At 41.1% G+C, this 13,809-nt stretch overlaps 1 protein-coding gene across 1 annotated transcript in view; it reads left to right on the forward strand.

Annotated features, from left to right (window-relative positions):
* Positions 1-5,473: 5,473 nt before the first annotated feature.
* FBXO10 (F-box protein 10) overlaps positions 5,474-13,809 on the forward strand; it is a 58,865-nt gene continuing 50,529 nt past the window's right edge. Inside the window, exon 1 of the mRNA XM_063082082.1 lies at positions 5,474-5,564. The gene's annotated coding sequence lies outside the window, so the exon portion shown is untranslated. The remainder of the gene's footprint in view (positions 5,565-13,809) is intronic.

The raw sequence follows: 13,809 nt of genomic DNA on the forward strand, positions 1-13,809 counted from the left end.
TTAAGTATACTGAACTTAAATCACTCTTAATTATGTCACCTTTCCTAAGTTTGTAGAGTATATCAGGAGAAGGGGTGGAGGGCACCTAGAAACTTTGCATTAGATAATATAGACTCAAAATATCCCTTTTAAATGCTTCTTCCCAATTTCATGAGTAAATAACACAGTAAAATAGCATATTTTTAATACTTGTTTCTTGGTAGAGAAAGGAGTCTAAGATAAATCTGTATTTTATGGGTAACTGGTATTCTGTTCACTTATTTTTAAGAATAAAAAGGGGCTGGATGTCATGTACCTGGGCATCGAAGAGAGTTGGAAGGATTTGCATATAAAGATACCTCTTGATAGTGTGCTGCCTGCCACAGGAGAGGTTCAAGTATAATGGGGAAAAGAATACCCACAGTGAGTGTGTTACATAAGGCCAGTTTCAGGCATCATGTGCAGAGGTGCTTTCCAAAATAAGTTGCACACCGTATCACATGAGAAGCTTTTTGACAAAAGACCTATAGAATCATAATTGCCCAGAACTCTGTTTTTTAAAAGCATCAGGTGATTTAATTGGCCCACGGTCTGCCCTGGGTAACTGGTAAGTTAATTTACCTTAAGGTTCCTTCCGTTTTTGAAATTCTGTGATTGTTTTAGGTTTAAGAGTCAAATAAAACTAAAAATGAAAGCAATTTTAAGTTGCATCAGTAAGAGTACAACATTTTAAGGTCTCCAGATCTGACAGTTTTTTCAAGGGTAATCAGCTTGCCAGAGGGGAGAGAGTTCAGTAGTTGGAATACTGAAGGGGCCTGGAAATCGTGCTACTAGACAGATAATTGAAGGAATTATAGATGTTTAGCCTGGAGAAGACCTATAGTAGGAATCTGAGAGCTGTTTTTAGAAATAAAAGGAGTTGCCCTGTCAAAGAGTAATATTCCAGAACGCAGAATAGGATAAATCTATAGAAAGCTAAGAAGGAAGATTCCTTCCTGAACTCACAACTACTGTGACCAAGGTAGACTGGGTCACAGAAGGGGCTCCTCACTGGAAATGTGTAAGTAAAATCTGAACATGTATACATGTGGGGATTGCCACTATGAGGGAGAAGTTTCTGTTATTGTCTTTTCCCTGTTACTGAAAAATCACTTGAATACAAGTACTGTCTCATACATTTCTGTCCCACATAATATCTTTACAAAGAAGGGTCTGAATAAATAAACTGCTGAATTGAAGCAGGGTGGGGTGGTGGAGGGTAGTGGAAATTGACTTTCTAGATACAGCCTATTGTCCAGGCCTCAGAAAAATTTTCCCAGTCTATTTGGTGGAGGTCTTCTCATTCAGTGACTACAGTGGGGCAGGCAGTATGGTAGGTAGGGATATAGCAGAGAAGAATTCAGTCATGATCTCTATTCTTAAACTACTAGGAGAGTCAAGTACAGGTAGCTGTGAGAACATGGAATAGGACAGTCTTGACCTGTTTGGTTGGGGGAGAAACAGGGAGGATTCCCCTAGGAAAAGACACAAAGTAAGATTTGGATGAATAGGAATTGGCCAGATAAAGAGTGGAGAGCCTTTTAAAAAGTGTAAAAGCAGATGTGTTTGAGGAAGAAAGGCCAGTGACTGAATTATGTTGACCACCGAAAAGCAAAAAACCTTCAGTCCTTGCAGAAACTCCTGTTACTTTTTCATAGTTTAGTCTTAAGAAAGAGATCCCATTCTGACATCTGCTGGCTAGTGTATATACTGTAATTCCAAATTCTACTACATAAGAACCTTCACTGACCTATTTTTTTGAAGGCTGCTATAATAAATTTGAAATAAAACACAAGGTCTTTTCCCTCCTCTATGTTATGGACTTCATCCAGGAGACCATGAATAGTTGTTAATTACATGCTACTTGTGTGCACTCAGTTTTACAGATAGGCATAGGTGGTGCCAGTTGCCTACTTTAGTACAAATTCACAAAAACAAAAATTATATATATAAAAGTTGATTTGCTACTGTGATGTAAAAACGTTACAAAATTACTTATGTAGTTTGTCTTTTAAACACAGCAGCTGATGAGATATTTTCAGGGTTATGAAACATGTCCTTAAATGTTTCCTTCAGAAATAAAACTCAGCTAGTTTTAGTCCAACAATCATTCTACTAAGGCTAATGATCTACTTTAAGCATGTCTAATAGTTTTTATATTTTTCTCAGTCACATTAATAACAGTAATTAGTAATAGTATCTTTATTTTTCATGTATATCTATAGAGGCCAATAATGCGAACAAATTTTTAATTGGATAAAGAGATGTACAGACAAAGACACTGCTGCATTTGAAGCTGAATGTTCCTCTGGCAGCTGCCTCAACATCCAGTCGCTTGAAATGTTCATTAATCAGCTTACATATTAAAGTATAAATTCAGTGAACAAAGTGATTTAGAGACATCAATATGTAATATAAAACTTGTGGGTTGTTGGAAAGTGGAGGTCTGTCCATATGGAAGGAACACCAGAATTAGGAGTCCGAAGTCCTGGGTTACAGCTTCAGTTCTGCTATTTATACAAAAGACCAGTGCTCTAACCCCTGAGCTATAGAGCCTAGCTCTGCTATTTATTATGTGATTATGAGGGTCAGATTTTTAGTTGCAAACATCAAAATCCAATTTTGGCAGGTTTAAGGAGAAAAGTATATTATTAAAAGGATTATATGGAGTTTTGCATTATCAGAGGCCTAGAGAATCATGCTTGCAGACTAGGCAACTGGAATATTACCTTTTGTCATTTGATCACTCCACAGAACTGATGCAGTAAGGACACCATCCCTGCTGAGCATTAGGTGCCACCACTTAATTTGACAAGGCCACAGGTACAGAACCCTGGACCATGCCACTATCATAGCAGCCAGTGTTATTCTGAGATGCGATATTGCCATGGTCACCAAAGAATTTTTCCAGAGACTTCGTAGTGTCTCTGGCTTTATTCAAAGTCTGAGGGATATTTAATTTGTGACACTGGAGTCACATGGAGAAGCTGCGAATATACCTGGAATTTCCACTTCTACAGTGAAAGGCATGCTCTGCTTCCCAACAAGCTCATAAATGGGGAACTCCCAAATGTAGGAAAAGAGTTCCGATCCTGGGCAGCCAAAAAGGATGACATGTCCACTGTGTTGAGCCTAAACAGATCACTTTGCCTGAGGCTGTAAAGCAAAGTAAATAAAGTTCACATGGCTGAGGAGATTGTATATGTTCACTAATTCATTTGACAGTAAATACCTACTATGTGTCAGGGTGCAAAGATGAGCAACTTTGCTAAGGGAGGAAAAAGATCAACAGACAGCAAGTGGTGGGATAGAGGCATGCACAGAAGAAATGAGGTGGCCGAGCCCGTGGCGCACTCGGTAGAGTGCTGCGCTGGGAGCGCAGCGACGCTCCCGCCGCGGGTTCGGATCCTATATAGGAATGACCGGTGCACTCACTGGCTGAGTGCCGGTCACGAAAAAAAAATAAAAAGAAAAAAACAGAAGAAATGAGGGCAGAGCTCAACTGTAGTTTGTAAATGGTGTTCTAGTGTTTCAGTACGTATATAAAAAATCAAATTTCCCATGTAGCATGTGATGCTTGCAGCACTAATAGGGAAGACAGTATGCTCTTATAGAAAGCTGATGTTGCACTCCTTTGAAAGTCATAGCTGTTTTACAGAAATGCCAAAACAAACAATGGTGGGTGGCACAAATCCAGAATTTCAGGCTCTTGATTGCTTATTAACAGTCATATCTAGACTGCCAGTTTCATACAATGGGACACTTTTCAAAGACTTAAACATACTATTGTTTTGCCAGTCAATAAGATAAATTATCAAGCTCATTGTAGTGTGAGACCACTCCTGATCTGACCTGACCTAATTCAGTAATCTTTCTACTACTGTATATCTGGCTACTGTGTGTACAGTTTTTTTTTCTACTTAAATTGTTGGCTTTAGGTTTAGGTTTTGTTTTTCCATATATAAAAGAGAGCAGCTACATGGTAACTTAGGCTTCCCAGAATCATACCAAATCCATCATATGGTAATAATAGATGGAATACATTTTTGTAGAATACATTCTATAGAGCCAGTTACTGACAGGTCAGTGGGACCACAGGGATCAGCTATTTCAAACCTCAATCTGGTGTGATAATTGGTTTTTCACAGCATTCTTGATAAGTTAGATTTCTGTAGCTGACATTCTCTTCTAAGATCCAGAGGTCTGTATCCAACTGCTTTTTAAAAATCACTCCACTTGGATGACACACAGGCACCTCAAATTTAACAAGTCCAAAATTGAGTTCTTGATCTCCCCCCACCACCTGCAAGTATGTTCTTACAATAGTTCCCTTTTCAATAAACAGTACCTCCATAGGCCCTGTTCTTAGGTTAATCTAGAAGACTGGGAATCCACCTAATTTCCCACATCAAGCCAAGTTTGACTATACTTCAAAAATATCTCAAATCCATTTCTCTCCATCTTCACTACCACTACTCCAGTCCAAGACTTATTAACCAATCTCTGCCTTCACTCTTAACTCTTGTCTATTCTCCCAGCAGTAGCTGACATACTGTTTTTAAAAGTATCAAATCATCCACATCCTCCACCCTTCAATGGCTTCCTTTTACATAAGATTTTAAAATCCTTATGGCCTACTACTACTACTCCTGCATGATCTGGCCCGTACCTACCTCTCTGACCTCACTCACTCAAACTGGACATTTTCCAGTTCCCCAAAGAGCAATCTTCTCTACCTGGCCCCACCTTGCCCAAGAGCTTTCACACAGGCTTTCCCTGCCCCTCTTCCATTTGGCTAACTTTACCTTCCTCTGAGAGGTCCTCCCTGACCACTCTCCCTTGCCCCCCTAATTTTAAATTAAGTTTAAGTGATTTGATTAATGGATAACTTCTCCGCTAGATAATTTCAGGAGAACAGAAACCATACCAGCTTTATTCATTTCTGTGTTCATAATAGCAGCAGCAGCAACTAACATCTACGACAGCATTATGTTAAACGCTACACATACAACTAATTTAATATATACTCCCAGTATACTGTCTGGCCCCTAGCCAGTGGTCTGTTCTATGAATGAAGCCAGCCCCTCCATGCACATGTACAAGGAGCTCACCAACCTCCGGGAACAGCCCATGACACTGCTAGATAACTCTGGTGCTTGGAAGAATCTATAATGACCCTACCACGCCTCTCCGAAATCATCGCCCACTGATTCTATTCCTGCCCCTTCTGGGAGGCGCAATGAAGACCGACTCGTCCTGCCACAAGCTCGCCTTTGCAGTCCTCGAAGACCCGTCCTCCCCCTCGCGTCTTGCTCCCTCTCCGCTCCCCCGCCCGCTGCAGAAGTTCCTTCTCAGCGGCGGTGGTCCCCGCCCGCCGCTCCCGGCATCCCCCGCCCCGCGCGTCACGTGGCGGCGGCGTCCCGCACGAGCCCAGGCAGTCGCGCGCCCCCGGGCGGGGCTCGCGGCGCGCCGCGGTCCTCCTGCTGCGCTGCGGCTCTGGCGGCGGGGCGGCGCGCGACTTGCCGGGACGCCGCGATCCCTGAGAGGTAAGAGGTGGCCGGTCCGCGGAGCCTGCGGGCGAACTTACTCCGCCCGCGTCCCCGGGATGCCGGTCCCGGAGCAGGGGGCGGCCGGGGGAAGCGAGCTCGGGCGCCGTGGCGCTCCCTCCCTGGGACCCGGGGCGCTTGACCAGGCGACCGAATGAGGAGGCGCCGCTCGGTTCTGGCAGAGGCTGCGCGTCTGGTCGGGCGTCTGTAGGCAGGGGCCTCGGCGGGACCCCGAAGGGGTGCCCTCAGGCCGCGGCGTCGCGCTCCCCTGCCACCTCTAGCCGCGCTCCCCTCCAGCCCTGAGGTTTTGCGAATGTGTAAGTGAAGCCGACGCTTGGGATGGGAAGAGCCTTCACGTAGGAACGCAGGAGCAAGTCTGGGGCTGGGCACCTACTGTGTCTATTTTGTGGAAATCGCAAGCCTCTCGGAGACTCCCTTTCTCCATCTTTCGACAAGTGATAAACTCCTGCCCTGCCTCCCTGTTAGGACTACAGTGAAGAACAGATGGGAAAGCCATTTTAATACCCAGAACTCCGGAGTCAGGGGCCGGCCCGTGGCTCACTCGGAAGAGTGCGGTGCTGACAACACCAAGGCCACGGGTTCGGATCCTGTATAGGGATGGCCGGTGCGCTCAATGGCTGAGCGTGGTGCTGACCACACCGTGCCAAGGGTTGCGATCCCCTTACCGGTCAGGAAAAAAAAAAAAAAAAAAAAAAAGAGACAGTAATAGTATTTAGCTCATAGGTTGCTGTGGGAGTAAGCCTAAAGGGCTTAGCATATTGTTAGGCACAGAGGCTCAGTAGTTCTGTTAATATAAGCATTATTAAATTAGTAAGCTGGAGAGTGCCCCGCGTGAAGCGTTTTTAGCAGAATAATCACACCTCAGTTTCTATATTTTTAGTCCTAAAAAATATATAGTGCTGTTTTGTTTTGCAGGACTCTTTGGGGGCCCACTTTGCCTTCTCTTTTACAATTGGCATGTGAACCTGTTGTTCCTACCATATGAGTCAGGCTGGATGGGAACATTAATCTACTTGAGCAGATGGGTATCAGATTCCCTCTGAGGGGAAAGAAAAGTGCCAGGCATGTGCTGCCACCAAAAAAAGCACAGTACAGTGATTGACGGTCAGAGCTGGAAGGTGCCTGGGAAACTGTCAAATCCAGCTGTTTCCTTTTGCAAATAGAGAAACTGGACCCTGAATGAGGACAGGACTTTGATTTTGCTCAGGACCCAACAGAGTGTGTTGGCACTGGGTGGTGAGGAGAATGGATATTTTATCAAGCACTGTGCTTTCCCTAAGTTCTAATCTAATTCTTCATTTACTCAACAAGTGCAGTATTTATGGAACACCGACTATGTGCTTGCGCACCTGTTAGGAGCTGGAGATAGAAATGTGAACAAGACAGACATGACCCCTGCTCCCATGGGGGTTTTTCCATAGCTAGCTGTGTTAGATTGTTTATATTATATATACAAGTGTGTATCTCTCTGTTGGTTCTCAGTACATTTTATAATAACAATAAGTTCCAGCTCCCAGTGAGCTGGCTTCATAGCAGCTGGCCCCAAGGGACAGAAGCACACAGAGAGGCCTGAATTATTTCATGATCCTTCACAGCAGTTCCAGAGCCCTTGTTGAACCCTAGTGAGGTTTTAGAGACTGGAGAAAATGCTGCTTTGTCAGGGCTTTTAGGAAAGGATTTCCTTCTGGCCTGGAGCACTTGGATTTCTTTGTCTTTCTGGTTTCAAGCTTTTATTATTTTTAGATTTCTGAACAGAGCCACCCTCTCCATAGTGCCTTCATTTTGGTTTCCATGGTTATCAGGGAATTATATTTTTATGATAGCACAAGTAGCTGTTAAGCAGTAACTGGTCAAGCAGTCACCAGTTCACTATGGGTTTCTGGTTTTTTGTTTTTGTTTTTTCCAGTTACAGCGCGGTCATTCCTTTCTTCCTTCCCTCCCTCCCTCCCTTTTTTCGTCCTTCTTTCTGTCAATAAACATGCTTTGGTGGCAGGGCCAAGAGGAATGGGAGTAAGTAGAAACAGATAAAAAACATACATAGGTCCTGGCCTTAGGGAATCTCAGAATCTTTGGGGAATAAAGCTGAGTGTATTTCCACATGCTGGGGGCAAATCAGTGGGGGCTCTGATAAAGGTGCGGAAGGGGAGTCAGTGAAAGGTATAGTGTCCTGGGCAACCAAGAAGATATCACATGCTTGTCAAGGAAGATACACGTAATAATAATAGATGGTCCAGGAAGCATTTTGTTCTTTCAGTTTGCCTCAATAAATGAACTTTCTCTGGAGTCACCTATCATGCGCTTTGTTTAAAATGTCTGCTAATTTCTCTCATTTCCCCCTTCCTGTTAGCTTAGTGATTTATTAGTTTCCCACTCATCTAAACTATTTGATATTGTATACCTAAAGGTACATATACAGAGAGACATTTGATTAAGATTTTGTCTATTTCACTTTAAATGTTTAACCTGTATGTCTCATTTCACAAGTTGGGCTCTAATGCAGTTACATATTTCTTTATTTTTCCAAGTAGTCTCCCAAGCCCTCTAATGCCCTTAATAGTGAGAATTTCAATGCCTTCCTCTTCCAATCACTCTGAGGGCTTACACAGTCCAAAGGGGTCAGTCTTGCCATCACTCTCCAGAGGAGAGAGAACTGCAGTGTCTGAGCAGTCCACCCATATTGTTATTTCTGACACAGCTATATGGTATCAGTATTGAAGTGCTGTCCTGCATGGTCCAAGGATGTGTGGTCATTGCTGCTCAACACCATTATTGAACCTGATCCCCACCAGCGTGATCCCATGCTTGGATTCCAAGGTCAGAGCTTTTTTAGTTTATCCTCACATACTTAGCCATTCTTCCCAAAGCACCACACTTTGGGCCTTGTGTTGAGTCTGTCACTAGGCTGGGTTCTCCTACTGTCCTAGGGGGAGAGGGGATTCCCATTTAGGGCATATGGGGCCCTTTCCTGCTAGCAGCCTTGGTCAGGGTCCCCAGAGATTTCTATCCAAGAAATTTTCCTGTTTTTAAACCTACAAGTTTGGGGGATCAGTTGCTTCTCTTCCTAACCCTAACCCAAGTCCTTTTGGCAAATTGGTTCTACTTCCTCTCCAGGGTTCTGCCGACCAAGGATTTTCAGGAATGGCAGTCTTCAGCGAGATACTTACCGTAGGACTTTGGTTGCCTACTCACCTTACTTTTCCATGTATAAGAGAGGTCCTTGAGGGACTCTTGAAAAGCACAGATCTGTTACCAGGAGACTTTGCCTCCGTCTTATAGTCCTAAGTAGACATTACTGAAAATTTACTTGGCATGTATCCTGTTAGAGTTTTAGGGGGCAAAGTTTTAATTTAAAAATGAAAGATTTTTCAGCTTTCTCAATTTTTCTAAGAATCAAACAATAATATATTTATTGCCTTTGTTTTAAACTATTTTATGGAAATATAACATGTACATGCAGGGAAAAAGCACACATATATAGTTTAAGAAATAATTATAAGGGAAACATACATGTAACCACCACCATGTCAAGAAATAGAACATTGCCAATATTCAGTACCTCCTTCCAAATCATAACCTCCTTCCCCAGGAGAAACCATATCTTGACTTTTGTGATAATCATTTCTTATCTTTGTAGTTTTTTATCACCTGTATTTGCATTCCTAAACAATATAGTTTAGTTTTACTGTTTTTTTTTAAACTTCATACATATAGAATCATACTGTTTGCATTTTGTGTTTTTCTTTTGCTCAGCTGATTTGTGAAATGTATCCATATAGAAAACTCACTTATTTTCATTGCTAACAGTATTTCATGGTGTGAATGTCATAATAGATTAATCATCCTGTACTTGATGGTTACTTGGGTTGCTTATAGTTTCTGACTACCAAAAACATCCGTAGACATTTTCTGTTGTGTATATTTTCTTTAGGTTATATATGCGTTAGTAGAATCGCTTTGCTAGATAACGCCAAAAACTTTTCTTAGTGATTATACCAATTTACCTTCCTAACAGCAGTATATGAGAGTTCCAGTTGTTTCACATACTTGCAAATAGTTGGTTTTGTCAGTTTTAATTTTCTTTTCAACTATTCTAGTGTGTGTCATGATATCTCTTGTGGTTTTAATTTGCTTTTCTTGGTTGCTACTGATGTTAACCAATTTTTTATTGGTTATTTGGATGGACTCTTTTGTGAACTGCCTATTTTCCAATTTTTCTCATTGATTTTTTAAAGTTCTTTATATATTTTGGCTGGTGGTCCCTTGTCAGTTATATGTTTTAAAAGTCTCTTCGTGTACCTTGTGGCTCTCTTTCCACCATCTTAAATGGTGTTTTCTTAGGTCCTGTTCTGCAGTAGCAGGGCCTGAAATGGGGATTCTTGTTCAAGCAATATATTGGGAGAATTGCTCAGGAAGAAGAAAATGAGGGAAGCAGGATGAGGGAAGGAGGAGGGGAAGAGAGGTACAGTTAGGTGAGGAGGCACTTCTCTGGAGAAAGGGACATCTGTGAGTTGTTATCAGCTGACACCTAAATCTAGGGGGTGGGTGTATAAAGAGGATCTGGGTGGAACACCAGTAGTGTTCTATAGTCCACCTTTTGCACCATTCAGATACACTTGCTTCTTCATTTTTTTGAAAGTAAAATTATATTTAATGTTTTATTCAATATTCATTAAATGACATAACATTTTCAAAGCAATAACTGCAATAAATTTTCTTAATAAAATTTACTTTAAAATGCTTTAAATTCTTGTTAGTGTTGGGCTTTAATCTGTGTTTTTTTTTAACATTGTTGGGTAATGCATTTTAATAGGTAACAATCACAGCAGCATCTCTATAGGCTAAAATTTGAGCCTGAGAAACAATCACAAGATAAACTAGAATTTTTCAAAAGCAATCTGCAATAGATTGCACTCTAGTGACCCATTCAGTTTTATAAATTCCATTAATAATTTTTTTAATTTTAATTTTTTAATTTTATCATTATACGGGGTAAACATTTTTTGTGGTCCTTTACCAATTTCTCTTTAACTCCCCCGCCCTTTCCCACCTCTGGTAGTCTCAGTTCCCTTCTCTCCTTTTGAAGGTTCAAGGAATTATTGTGATTGTTGTATCTTTCTTTCTTTTTGTTTACTTTTTTTCCCCCTCCCAGTTCCCACTTATGAGTCAGGACATGCGGTATTTCTCTTTTTGTACCTGGCTTATTTCACTTAATATAATTTTTTTCTAAGTTCTTCCACGTTGCTGCAAATGGCAGAATTTCATTCCTTTTTATGGCAGAATAGTATTCCATGTGTATATATGCCACATTTTTCTTACCCAGTCAGTGGACAGTGGACATTTAGATTCTTCCAATTCTTAGCTATAGTAAATAAAGCTGCGATAAACATTGGGAGTGCAGGTGTTCCTTTGACCTGATGATTTTTTCCATTCTTTCAGGTATGCACCCAGCAGCAGGATAGCTGGACTGTATGGCAATTCTCTGTAGTTGTTTGAGGAACCTCCCTACTGTTTTCCGTAATGGCTGCACTAATTTACAGCCCCCCCAACAGTGTAGGAAGGTTCCCCTTTCTCCACATCCTTGTCAGCATTTGTTATTCTCTGTCTTTTGATACTGGCCAGTGTAACTGGCATGAGAGATGATATCTCAGTGTGGTTTTGATGTGCATTTCCCTGATACTTAGTAGGTACATTTGCTTCTTATGTTAAATTCACTTCATCCAGGTACAGCTTCTCCAGGATTCTGATTAGTCACAATTCTGGGGAAATTTGCAAGAGGAAGGGGAGTGGGACAAATTATAATCCCTGCTGCAGTCGGTCCAGAGTTCTATCTAAGACCCATTATCTTCCTCCTCCACCATCCGTCTTCGTTCCCATTCCTTTGTTCTTTGAATATTTGATAGAACTCTGTGATGAAGCCACTTGGGCCTAGAGGTTTGTTTTCTTTTGTCTTTAATGGTTCTAGGACTATTTTAAAATTTATTCTCAAGTTAGTTTTAGTAAGTAATATTTTTCTAGGAGTTTGTCCCTTCTAAGATTTCAAATTTATTTCTCTTTAGTAAGACTTTTTTTTTTTTTTTTTGCCTTTTTCGTGACCGGCACTCAGCCAGTGAGCGCACCAGCCATTCCTATATAGGATCCGAACCTGCAGCGGGAGTGTTGCGCTGCACTCCCAGCGCCGCACTCTCCCTAGTGCGCCACGTGCTCGGCCCTCAAATTTATTTCTATAAAGTTGTTTATAGTATTTCCTTATTATCCTTATACTGTCTACATCTGTCGGGATACTCCCCTTTTTATTCCGATTTCATTTTTATGCTTTCTACCTTTTTTTTTTTCTTCTTCGGTTTCAGTAGATGTTCTTTTCAGAGAACCAAACTTTATCTTTGTTGATATTCTCCATAGTAAGTTTGTTTTATATTTCATTAAGTTTTGCTCTTTATTTTACCCTTCTACTTTCCTTGGATTTATTTTGTTCTTTTTCTGACTTCTTGAAATGGATGTTTAGTTCATTAATTTTTATCCTTTTTATTTTTATTCTTTCCATTTAAGGTTATACATTTTTCTCCAAATACTGTTTCAGCAGGAGATCACAAGTTTTGATTGTAACATTTTTGTCATTTATTTCTAAATATTTTCTAATTTCCATTGTGATTTCTCATTTAGGTATCTAAGAATGTTTCTTAATTTCCAAACATGAGTATTTTCTAGTTATCTTTCATTAGTTGATTGCGGTCAGTGAGCTTGTTCTGCATAAATTTAATTCTTTGAAATTTGTTGAAACTTCTGATAGGACCCTGTTTATAGTCATTTTTTTATCAATATATACTTGAAAATAATGTATATTATACAGTTACTGGATTCAGTGTTCTGTGTAATGCTATTAGATCAACTTTATTAATCATGTTCAAATCTTCTTTTATCCTGTTAATTTTCTGTCCTAGCAATGATAGAGAGAAATGTGTTAAAATACTCAACTATGATTATGAATTTGTTTATTTTGCCTTTTAATTTTTTGCTTTGTATCTTTGAACCCATGTCATCAAGTGCATACAAAATAAAGTTGTGACCTTTTATCATTATGAAGTTGCCCTTTTTACATCTAGTAGATTTTTTTGTTTACATTACACTCTTATTTTATCTGATAGTATAGCTATCAGATATCTGATACCATCTTTTTTTGGTTAATCTATGGGAGGTGTCTCTGTCAGGCCTTAAAAACTAATGCCACCTTAAGTGACATTACAAGCAGCGCCATTATGGGCCCACAAGGGCGTATTAATGTGGCAGCCTAAGACGGCGCCGGGAGGAAGTAGGGTGGGGGTGTCTGCGGGAACCTTGCCTTAGCCCTTATTGGCCAAATACGTGCTTCCCCACTCGAGGTTGCAATAGCTAGGCATTGAGACAGGATGCATGCTCTCTTGACCTTTAAGCTGATAAGATTATGTAAAAAAACCTCCCTTCCCCATCTGCCTATAAAAGCAAGTGCTTGTGTGGTAATAAACGGAACTGCTCGACAGAACCCCCGCTGCATCTGAGTGTCCTTTGACCCGGCTGTTTTTGGGGGGCCAGCGGCTGTGCTCACCTCTCTTCACGGCTCTCTTCCCCCGTCTCCTTCCAAAGGGGACAGGAGGGAAAGAGGAATCCCGGGCCATTCGCTCACCCACCGAAAGCAACGAGGCTAGGGCTGTTCGGATCAGCCGGCGGTGGACCCGACAGTGTCTCTTTTTCCGTCCTTGTAGTTTCATCTTTTCTGTATCTGTGTGTTTCAGATATGTCCCTTATAAATAGTATATAGGGCTTTTGTTTTTTTATAGCCTGACTTTTCTTGTCTTTTAACTGGAACATTTAGTCCATTTTCAGTTAATATTAGCACTGATGTATTTGGGTTTAGATCTCCCTTCTTATTTCATGCTTTTAATGTATTTGGCCTGCCATTTTTTCATTAAATTTTAGCTTTCTTCTCTTCTTTTAGGTTATTTTTATTTTATTTTTTTATAATAGATGACCAGTAAGGGGATCTTAACCCTTGACTCGGTATTGTCAGCACCACTCGGTCTCAACTGAACTAACCGGCCATCCCTATATAGGGATCCGAACCCGTGGCCTTGGTGTTATCAGCACCACACTCTCCCAAGTGAGCCATGGGCTGGCCCTTTAGGTTATTTTTAATCATTCACTTTTTTTACTTCTACCTGTTTGGATGTTATACACTTTCTCTCTCTCTCTC

Source organism: Cynocephalus volans, chromosome 17, assembly GCF_027409185.1.
Source record: "Cynocephalus volans isolate mCynVol1 chromosome 17, mCynVol1.pri, whole genome shotgun sequence".
Taxonomy (NCBI): Eukaryota; Metazoa; Chordata; class Mammalia; order Dermoptera; family Cynocephalidae; genus Cynocephalus; species Cynocephalus volans.